The sequence below is a fragment of the Hyla sarda genome, chromosome 5 (assembly GCF_029499605.1).
Source record: "Hyla sarda isolate aHylSar1 chromosome 5, aHylSar1.hap1, whole genome shotgun sequence".
NCBI classification, from domain to species: domain Eukaryota; kingdom Metazoa; phylum Chordata; class Amphibia; order Anura; family Hylidae; genus Hyla; species Hyla sarda.
In genome coordinates this window covers 374210608-374221953 of record NC_079193.1, presented here as the reverse complement: position 1 = coordinate 374221953, position 11346 = coordinate 374210608, and the positions used below count along the sequence as shown (strand labels likewise).

General features: G+C 47.1%; 1 protein-coding gene across 4 annotated transcripts in view; it reads left to right on the top strand.

Moving 5' to 3' along the window:
* The window catches only part of PTK2 (protein tyrosine kinase 2), a 360567-nt gene that overhangs the window by 23030 nt on the left and 326191 nt on the right, over positions 1-11346 (top strand). Inside the window, exon 1 of one of the 4 annotated variants that reach the window (XM_056522843.1) lies at positions 2062-2078. The exons of 2 other annotated variants lie outside the window; for them this stretch is intronic. The gene's annotated coding sequence lies outside the window, so the exon portion shown is untranslated. Of the gene's footprint in view, positions 1-2061; positions 2079-9409; positions 9502-11346 lie in introns of those variants that run through there. One more of the 4 variants, XM_056522842.1, reaches the window with a different exon arrangement.

The window sequence follows — 11346 nt, the reverse complement described above, 5'->3', positions numbered from 1 at the left end:
GGGGGGGTAATTTGTTCTGTAATTTTCTCGCTGCGCTCTGGAGAAGCCGCCACTATTGTCTGGGCGATGTATATAATTATCAGTATAATAGGAGGAACAGATGCCGAGCACCATGTGCTTATTACAGGGACCTTGTGAGTGGATAACCAGGACCTGTCAATATGGAGGCAGGACTGTAAAAGGGGAGTCTGTAAATGTGGTGTCATTCCAGAGACTAGAGGGTGTATGGGATTAGAGACAAGGGTCTGCTTCAGAAATGGCTTCACCCTAATCCAGTGGTTTCTAAACAGTGTGTCTCCATCTTTTGCAAAACTACAACTCCCAGCATGCCCGGACAGCCGAAGGCTGTCCGGGCATGCTGGGAGTTATAGTTTTGCAACAACCGGAGACGCACTGTTTGGAAACCACTGCCCTAATACGTGATCTGTATAAATAAGGCTGAGATGTACTGCCTGATGGAGCCTATGGGTGGCGCAGTTTCTGAGAAACTTTCATTGGATAGGGAGCGTCACATCCAGATCTCTAGACCAGGTTCACACTTTGCCTTCTGTCCACAATGCTGCTGAGCAGAGCTATTGAAATGATGGAAGAACTGCACATTAGAAAGTGCCTGTTTATTTTACCATAAAAACTGGGGGACCCCTTTAAGGGCATGTTCACACAGGATAGATTTGTTGCATTTATCCTGTCTAAATGGGGTTTGGACATGCAGCCCCATGCAGATTTGTTGCAGTAATTTGATCACATATCCTATAGAACATCTATCATAATACTTTCTTATCTGTTTTAAAGGATAAGCTGACGTGAAACCCTTTAATTCCTAGCCCTGTATGGAGATTAAAAAAAAAGAGAAGGACTGACGGGCGGCGCCTCGTGTATTACCCCAGAATATGCGTGAGTGGGGGGGGTGGGGGGGGGGGTGTTACCTGACGGGGCTTATAGATGGCCGTTCACCTCAGGATAGAAATTAAAGGCATGTAACCCCAATGATATGGGGTACCATCAGTAGTGAGTTGCTGACAAGCTAGTGGGTTGCAGGAGCCGACCCAGGTCGTCCTGGGGATAAGTAGAGGCGGTAGGAAGAAAAAGAACCCTTGGAACACGGCGCTGCAACTCTTAAAGATGGAAATTAGAGATGAGCGAATTTACAGTAAATTCGATTAGTCACGAACTTCTCGGCTCGGCAGTTGCTGACTTTTCCTGCATAAATTAGTTCAGTTTCAGGTGCTCCCGTGGGCTGGAAAAGGTGGATACAGTCCTAGGAGACTCTTTCCTAGGACTGTATCCACCTTTTCCAGCCCACCGGAGCACCTGAAAGCTGAACTAATTTATGCAGGAAAAGTCAGCAACCGCCGAGCCGAGAAGTTCGTGACGAATCGAATTTACTGTAAGTTCGCTCATCTCAAATGGAAATGACGAAGTTCAGGTAATGGTAAAGATCCTCAGCGGGACCATTTATTTAAAAAAAAAACAGTAAAACAAGTGATTACGCGTTTCGTCAGGAGCCCTCCCTTCCTCAGATCAGGGTACCCTGATCAGAGGAAGGGAGGGCTCCTCCCGAAACGCGTAATCACTCGTTGTTATTGTTGTTTTTTTTTTAAAATAAATGGTCCCGCTGAGGATCTTTACCATTACCTGGACTTCGTCATTTTCATCTTTAAGAGTTGCAGCGCCGTGTTCCAAGAATTCCTAGCCCTGGCTCTGTATAGACACTGAAAGTCCAGACTCCTTCAAATCAAATCCTGAAATCCCTTTCTCCCCCCCCCCCCCAGTATTCACACAGGCAGGTAATCCCGTTGTGTAAACCGGTTGGAGAATTTTCATGGCTTTAAGGCGGGGATAATGCAATCCGGAAGCTTTCCCTAGCAGAGCGCACAGCTAGCTCTGCTCAGTCATGTGAGATTCCCCATCCTTCTCCATACATGAAGTCATCCTGTCCTCCAGCTGCACCAGGATTTGGTGGCGCTCGAGGAATTTCTCCTGAAAACCACAGCTCGGCCTTATTACTATAACATGTGTCCATGGTGCGCACTCAGGAGTCGCTGTGTAATCCTCTGCCTGATTCTCCCGTTATTCAGGTTCGAGCGCGGGGCCCTCCACTCTGGAGCATTTCAGGTCCTTTGTGTACGGTGTCAACAGAGCGCTCCGACCTGCACCATCTTTTGCTTTATCCTCCCTCTCTGTCTTGCACTATTGCTCTCTGTCGCTCTCTGTCGCGCTCAGTCGCTCGCTCTCTTGCACATAATACACTGCAAAATTTCTGCAGCAAATTACGTTGCGACCCATTGACTTCAATGGGTCTGCAGCAAAATTACTTTGGAATTTCTGCAGCAGACAGTGCAAACTTGCACCCCATGTCATGCCCGACCCCCTATAGATGTGACAGTGTGTGCCATTTCTGGCTAGAGTGCATTAAAAAAATTAACTTAGTTTTTTTTACTTTGTCCTACAAAGCTTCATACAGCGTCACTCCTCTAAGTGACATCTAGCTTAATTTATCTTGTCAACTTATGTATAGAATACCAGACTTACAGTAAAGACTGGCACTTAAAGGGATCTCCAGATTTCGATAGCCTATGGTTAGGATAGGTGATCAGTATCTGAGTGGTGTGAGGGTCTGACCTCCCTTCATTGTTTACAGGCTCAGCAACGTATGTTTGGTGGTATTTTACACTAGGGCTGGGCGGTATGAAAAAATTTGTGTATCACGGTATTTTTTTAACTTGCGGCAATTCCACGGTATATTACGGTATTTTCTCCCCCCCCCCCCAAATCATGTGACCCGCCAGCGCTGTTCTGTCCCCCCAACCCCCGCCCCAATCACGTGACCCGCGCGTGGTGTTCGGCTCCCCCCCAAAATCATGTGACCCGCCAGCACTGTTCTGCTCCCCCCAATTAAGGATCAGCCCAGTGGGGTACTACTCACAGATGTCAAGCACTGCCCTCCTCCTATTTATTGGGGGCCGCCGGCGATGGAACTCACTGTACGCCAGTGGTCTCCAACCTGCGGACCTCCAGTTGTTGCAAAACTACAACTCCCAGCATGCCCGGACAGCCAACGGCTGTCTGGGCATGCTGGGAGTTGTAGTTTTGCAACAGCTGGAGGTCCGCAGGTTGGAGACCACTGCTGTGCGCTGTATACCTATGTCCGGGCTGCAAAAGATACAGAAAATAAACTTTTAACCCACCTCGGCCGCACGCAGGGGACTGGAACGTGGACAGCTGTCAGCCTATCATCGGCCGGAGCGATGTTCCGCCCCGGCCAGTGATAGGCTGAGCCCACTGTCATGTAAGAAGTTGGCGGCCCCCAACAAAGAGGAGGAGGGCAGTGCTTGACATCTGTGAGTAGTAACCCACTGGGCTGATCCTTAAAGGGGTACTCCGGTGAAAACCTTTTCTTTTAAATCAACTTGCAGAAAGTTAAACATATTTGTAAATTACTTCTATTAAAAAAATCTTAATCCTTCCTGTACTTATTAGCTGCTGAATACTACAGAGGAAATTCTTTTCTTTTTGGAATGCTCTCTGATGACATCACGAGCACAGTTCTCTCTGCTGACGTTATTATAATAATAATAATAACACTTTATTTATTGTTGTCCTTAGTGTGATTTGAACCCAAGTCCCCAGCACTGCAAGGCAGCAGTGCTAACCACGGAGCCACCATGCTGCCCTTAGCATACATCTGCTATGCACGGTTGCTAAAATGGTCAGAGATGTCAGCAGAGAGCACTGTGTTCGTGATGTCATCAGTGTTCCAAAAAGAAAGGAATTTCCTCTGTAGCATTCAGCAGCTAATAAGTACTGGAAGGATTAAGATTTTTTAATAGAAGTAATTTACAAATCTGTTTAACTTTCTGCCACCAGTTGATTTAAAAGAAGAAAGGTTTTCACCGGAGTACCCCTTTAATTGGGGGGAGCAGAACAGTGCTGGCGGGTAAACATGGGGTTAGTTCCCCGATGTGGGGACAGCGCTGCGCTAGGCTGATAATACATTCCCGAGGGGGAGGGGCCCAACCGGTATTGCGGTATGGGGGAAAATTCATATCGTGCAGCCCAAAAAATTCGGTATGAACCGGTATACCGCCCAGCACTACTTTACACCACCACCACCACAAAAAGTACAGTGATATGCCTGGAAAACAATGAATAGGCTGTCATGGCTGCTATTTGTGGTTGTCCGTTCCCCATGTGCATAGATTTGAAGACCAGTTTATACTAGAACACCCACTCCCCCCCAAATCTTTTACAAATCTTTTTGAAGTAGTTGAGCATGGCACAGTGTTGGCACAGTGCTAGCCTTGTGTATTGCATTTACTGCATTGAGCAGAGCATGTTGTGGTGTGTGCGCTGGGCAGGATGTCGCTGCCGGTTTCCCCTCCTGTAGGATGAGAACAGGGAACGCCTTTTCCTATATTGGGAGCTGACGGCACATTTCCCCCGTTGTTGTGGAATGATGGAACGTGCCACTGGTGCACCACTGATGCCAACCAGGACATAACCCCTCTGAGGAGCTTTTCCAGGCCTGTCTGTGCCACCCGCGATAATAATTTATTTATTTCTATTAACATGATTTGTATGATCCATATTCGATTTATTGTTTACGATTTCCCTATCTTCAGGATCTGCTGTCAATAAGTGGGAGCGTTCGCCTCTGATATTAGAGTTATAAAAGTTGTACGATTGATTTCTCACAGCAGAGTTTTCTATTCCAGGCAGTGGTCTGTGAGGTCAGCAGGCTGAACGCTGGACTGATACATTATTCGGCTTAAAGGGCCATCCATTCAGGAAACCCCCCGGCGGTCTGCCATGTTGGTGCTTCCGAACGTCTCAATGGACAATTGCTTGCTTGGGACCACCACTTCTGCTCAAGTGGTTCTGAGATGGGGAGATTTATCAAAACCTGTGAAGAGGAAAAGTGTGGAGCAGTTGCTCATAGCAACCAATCAGATTTATTCTTTCATCTTTACTTTTCAAAGTTAAATGAAACATTCCAATTGTTGCTATGGGCAATGGCGCCACTCTACCTCTACACAGGTTTTAATAAATCTCCCCAAGAGTCTCCAATAGACCTGACGGCTGTGTATCCGTTTTATCGAACTTTCAATCTTTCCTTTTTTGGATCCATCTCCCTCCCTCTCATTCTCTCTCTCCTCATCTGTCTGTCTCATGTCTGTAGATCTTTCATATCAGAACTCTGTCGGTCTCTGGTATCGGAGCTCTCTGTCGGTCTCTGGTGTCGGAGGTCTCTGGTGTCGGAGCTCTCTGTCGGTCTCTGGTGTCGGAGCTCTCTGTCGGTCTCTGGTGTCGGAGCTCTCTGTCGGTCTCTGGTGTCGGAGCTCTCTGTAGGTCTCTGGTGTCGGAGCTCTCTGTCGGTCTCTGGTGTCGGAGCTCTCTGTCGGTCTCTGGTGTCGGAGCTCTCTGTCGGTCTCTGGTGTCGGAGCTCTCTGTCGGTCTCTGGTGTCGGAGCTCTCTGTCGGTCTCTGGTGTCGGAGCTCTCTGTCGGTCTCTGGTGTCGGAGCTCTCTGTCGGTCTCTGGTGGCGGAGCTCTCTGTCGGTCTCTGGTGGCGGAGCTCTCTGTCGGCCTCTGGTGGCGGAGCTCTCTGTCGGCCTCTGGTGGCGGAGCTCTCTGTCGGCCTCTGGTGGCGGAGCTCTCTGTCGGCCTCTGGTGTCGGAGCTCTCTGTCGGTCTCTGGTGGCGGAGCTCTCTGTCGGTCTCTGGTGTCGGAGCTCTCTGTCGGCCTCTGGTGTCGGAGCTCTCTGTCGGTCTTTGGTATCGGAGCTCTCTGTCGGTCTTTGGTGTCGGAGCTCTCTGTCGGTCTCTCTACATGGATGGCCCTCAGTACTTGGGTTTTCAGCAGAATCCACATCATACACGTTGCAGCATACAATGTGGCTCCCCCATGGAGGGGTCACTACCCAGTTCCTCTTCCCATTCTCAGATGGTACTGGGCAGTAATGGAGAAGTGGTTGCGCTCGGGGTGACTCATCCAGGTTTCTCCTTTCACCTCCACTTCCTTCCACGCAAGTATCTTCTTCTCTTTTGTTGATCTGTTTTTGTGGTCGCTGGTTTCGTATGCAGAACATTCTCCAGGGTCTGAGCAGAGAAGGTGGTAGCCTGTGACCTGCAGACCAGGTACTTTGGTTGTCACCCGCCTCTCCAAGGTTTGCAGTTGAGTAATTTGGTAAATGTGGATGACAAACTCTGGGGGGAGCTGCAGGAGTATTGGCTTCTTGTCTTTTGGTTCATTGATGTTTTGAGCCTTTGTGCTGCGATTCCTTATTCTCTGATCCTCCCTATGGAAGTCCTGACATTGTGACGTCATGGGCGTGTGATGGCACGAGAGCGCCATTGTTTGCTTTTCATACATGGTGCTACTCCTGGTGTAAAGGTTTAAAGGGGAAGGGCAGGAAGAAGCTGTGACAAACATAGTTGTGTAAATCTGGAGTCCTCCGACATATAAATGTGATCACAGCAGGTGCCTGTCACTATATATATTCATTGTAGAAATGTTATGAGCTACATAAGCTGTAAATGTCATACACAATAGTATACAGCGTTGCAGACTAGAGCCCAACAATAACAGGATATAACTTATATTCCTGTGCATAGCGGCAGTATTATAGTAGTTATATTCTTGTATATAGGAGCAGTATTATAGTAGTTATATTCTTGTATATAGGAGGCAGTATTATAGTAGTTATATTCTTGTATATAGGGGCAGTATTATAGTAGTTATATTCTTGTATATAGGAGCAGTATTATAGTAGTTATATTCTTGTATATAGGAGCAGTATTATAGTAGTTATATTCTTGTATATAGGAGGCAGTATTATAGTAGTTATATTCTAGTATATAGGAGGCAGTATTATAGTAGTTATATTCTTGTATATAGGAGCAGTATTATAGTAGTTATATTCTTGTATATAGGAGCAGTATTATATTCTTGTATATAGGAGCAGTATTATAGTAGTTATATTCTTGTATATAGGAGCAGTATTATAGTAGTTATATTCTTGTATATAGGTGCAGTATTATAGTAGTTATATTCTTGTATATAGGAGCAGTATTATAGTAGTTATGGTCTTGTATATAGGAGTAGTATTATAGTAGGTATATTCTTGCATATAGGAGCAGTATTATAGTAGTTATGGTCTTGTATATAGGAGTAGTATTATAGTAGGTATATTCTTGTATATAAGAGCAGTATTATAGTAGTTATATTCTTTTATATAGGAGCAGTATTATAGTAGCTATATTCTTGTATATAGGAGGCAGTATTATAGCAATTATATTCTTGTATATAGGAGCAGTATTATAGTAGTTATATTCTTTTATATAGGAGCAGTATTATAGTAGTTATATTCTTGTATATAGGAGTAGTATTCTAGTAGTTATATTCTTTTATATAGGAGCAGTATTCTAGTAGTTATATTCTTGTATATAGGAGCAATATTATAGTAGCTATATTCTTGTATATAGGAGGCAGTATTATAGTAGTTATATTCTTGTATATAGGAGCAGTATTATAGTAGTTATATTCTTGTACATAGGAGGCAGTATTATAGTAGTTATATTCTTGTATATAGGAGCAGTATTATAGTAGTTATATTCTTGTACATAGGAGGCAGTATTATAGTAGTTATATTCTTTTATATAGGAGCAGTATTCTAGTAGTTATATTCTTGTATATAGGAGCAGTATTATAGTAGTTATATTCTTGTATATAGGAGGCAGTATTCTAGTACAGTAAAATCCCTGTGGTGACTGATGGGAGCTGTGATCCCTGTGGTGACTGATGGGAGCTGTGATCCCTGTGGTGACTGATGGGAGCTGTGGACCCTGTGGTGACTGATGGGAGCTGTGATCCCTGTGGTGACTGATGGGAGCTGTGATCCCTGTGGTGACTGATGGGAGCTGTGATCCCTGTGGTGACTGATGGGAGCTGTGATCCCTGTGGTGACTGATGGGAGCTGTGATCCCTGTGGTGACTGATGGGAGCTGTGATCCCTGTGGTGACTGATGGGAGCTGTGATCCCTGTGGTGACTGATGGGAGCGGTGGTCTCTGGTGACTGATGGGAGCGGTGGTCTCTGGTGACTGATGGGAGCGGTGGTCCCTGTGGTGACTGACGGGAGCTGTGGTCCCTGTGGTGACTGACGGGAGCTGTGGACCCTGTGGTGACTGATGGGAGCTGTGATCCCTGTGGTGGCTGATGGGAGCTGTGATCCCTGTGGTGACTGATGGGAGCAGTGGTCTCTGGTGACTGATGGGAGCTGTGATCCCTGTGGTGACTGATGGGAGCTGTGATCCCTGTGGTGACTGACGGGAGCTGTGGTCCCTGTGGTGACTGACGGGAGCTGTGGTCCCTGTGGTGACTGACGGGAGCTGTGGACCCTGTGGTGACTGATGGGAGCTGTGATCCCTGTGGTGGCTGATGGGAGCTGTGATCCCTGTGGTGACTGATGGGAGCAGTGGTCTCTGGTGACTGATGGGAGCTGTGATCCCTGTGGTGACTGATGGGAGCTGTGATCCCTGTGGTGACTGATGGGAGCTGTGATCCCTGTGGTGACTGATGGGAGCTGTGGTCCCTGTGGTGACTGACGGGAGCTGTGGACCCTGTGGTGACTGATGGGAGCTGTGATCCCTGTGGTGGCTGATGGGAGCTGTGATCCCTGTGGTGACTGATGGGAGCTGTGATCCCTGTGGTGGCTGATGGGAGCTGTGATCCCTGTGGTGACTGATGGGAGCAGTGGTCTCTGGTGACTGATGGGAGCTGTGATCCCTGTGGTGACTGATGGGAGCTGTGATCCCTGTGGTGACTGATGGGAGCAGTGGTCTCTGGTGACTGATGGGAGCTGTGGACCCTGTGGTGACTGATGGGAGCTGTGATCCCTGTGGTGACTGATGGGAGCTGTGATCCCTGTGGTGACTGATGGGAGCGGTTGTCCCTGGTGACTGATGGGAGCTGTTGTCCCTGGTGACTGATGGGAGCTGTGATCCCTGTGGTGACTGATGGGAGCGGTGGTCTCTGGTGACTGATGGGAGCTGTGATCCCTGTGGTGACTGATGGGAGCTGTGATCCCTGTGGTGACTGATGGGAGCTGTGATCCCTGTGGTGACTGATGGGAGCTGTGATCCCTGTGGTGACTGATGGGAGCTGTGATCCCTGTGGTGACTGATGGGAGCTGTGATCCCTGTGGTGACTGATGGGAGCTGTGATCCCTGTGGTGACTGATGGGAGCGGTGGTCCCTGGTGACTGATGGGAGTTGTGATCCTGGATGTGCTCTTTCTCCCGCAGGTTCTCACTATCATGTTGCACACACTTCCTGCTCCCGGGGATTTGCTGGCCGTGTGAGCTCGCTCCTCCTTCTGCTCGCCTTCCTGCATCTCCGTCCTCTCTGAGAGAGCTGCCAGAACAGGGGGAGCACAAAAGGAAGCGGTCGCTGGAGCACTCGAGGAAATGCCAGGGTTGTAGCTGTGCACTGGCGCTCACCCACGGTACTGTCCACCCCTGCATGTCATGCCCCCTATTGTCTGTCACTGGGCATCACTTGTGTACACACGGGGGCTCTTGGTCTGGAATTTTCTGTCGTTTGTGTCTTGGTGATCAGAGATTGTGGAGGTAGTGTGTGCTGTGTATATGTGTTTGGGGGGGCTCATATATAGAGCGGTGTGTGTGTGTGTATGTGCGTGTGTGTATGTGTGTGTGTATATATATATATATATATATATATATATATATATATATATATATATATATATATATATATATATATATATATAATATAACTCTCTATCGATCTATTGAGATATATATATCTCTTTCTATTTTTTTTCTTTTCTTTTCTATAAAGATAGTGTGTGGCTCATATATATACTAAGGGGCGTACACACAAACTGAAGGGGGCTGCTGTATACAGTTTGCAGCTCACCATATACAATGAGTTATATATGGTTAGGGGGCTGCTGTATACAGTTAGCGGCTCACCATATACAATGAGTTATATATGGTTAGGGGGCTGCTGTATACAGTTAGCGGCTCATCATATACAATGAGTTATATATGGTTAGGGGGCTGCTGTATACAGTTAGCGGCTCACCGTATACAACGAGTTATATATAGTTAGGGGGCTGCTGTATACAGTTAGCGGATCACCATATACAACGAGTTATATATAGTTAGGGGGCTGCTGTATACAGTAAGCGGCTCACCATATACAACGAGTTATATATAGTTAGGGGGCTGCTGTATACAGTAAGCGGCTCACAATATACATTGAGTTATATATAGTTAGGGGGCTGCTTCTCAATATGGGCCCATCATACTCTGGTTTGCTAAGGACCCGTATCTGTCCTCGGTCTCTTTTTTTTTTTTCTTCCTCTTCTTCCTTGTCTCTCATGTAGATGTTGGCAGCAGCTCAGATGTGTAGATGTTGGTTGTTCCTGTGGTGGTAATGGAGAGCGCGTGCCTAGGCTCTAGATGTCAGCCGGATGGTGATGAAGATTCTTTTATTTGTTTAATAGGAAAAATTAATCTAATATATACACACACGGGGGGAGATTTATCAAAACCTAGTGAAATGGAAATCAGACCTCAAGGAATGAAGTGAATTTAGTAAGGTGTATAATACCTTAATATAAAATCTAACTAGAGAAATACCATGTTGCTGGTTTCATATAAAATAGCGTAATTTATTGAATAAATAAATACAGAAGCTGGTATCTGAGCAGGGTCCTTGCTCCAGATCCAGTGATAATAGATTAATAAAATATTGATAGGATAAAGAAAAAAGAAATACCGTACATACTCGTATATACTCGCGTATAAGCCCGAGTTTTTCAGCATGATTTTTCGTGCTGAAAACGCCCCCCTCGGCTTATACTCGAGTGAACTCTCCGCCTGTCAATCCCTTCTCAGTGGTCTCCAACCTGCGGACCTCCAGAGGTTGCAAAACTTCAACTCCCAGCATGCCCGGACAGCCATCGGCTGTCCGGGCATGCTGGGAGTTGTAGTTTTGAAACCTCTGGAGGTCCGCAGGTTGAAGACCACTGCGCCCTTCGTCGTCATCATCCAGACACCCCCATTAGTTTTCTACCCACATCCTCTCCGCGGGAAGAAACGGTGAGCTGGTCCAGGCCATCTATGCTGCAGGGACCGTCCGGTGGGGAGGGTTAGTCGTTCCGGGCTGTCCATTTTCACCCGGGGGGGCCTCTTCTCTGTGCCCCCCCCCCCCGGTGAAAATGGACAGCCCGGAACGGCTAACCCTCCCCACCGGACGGTCCCTGCAGCATAGATGGCCCGGACCAGCTCACCCTTCCTTCTCACTGAGGGGAGTAGAAAAC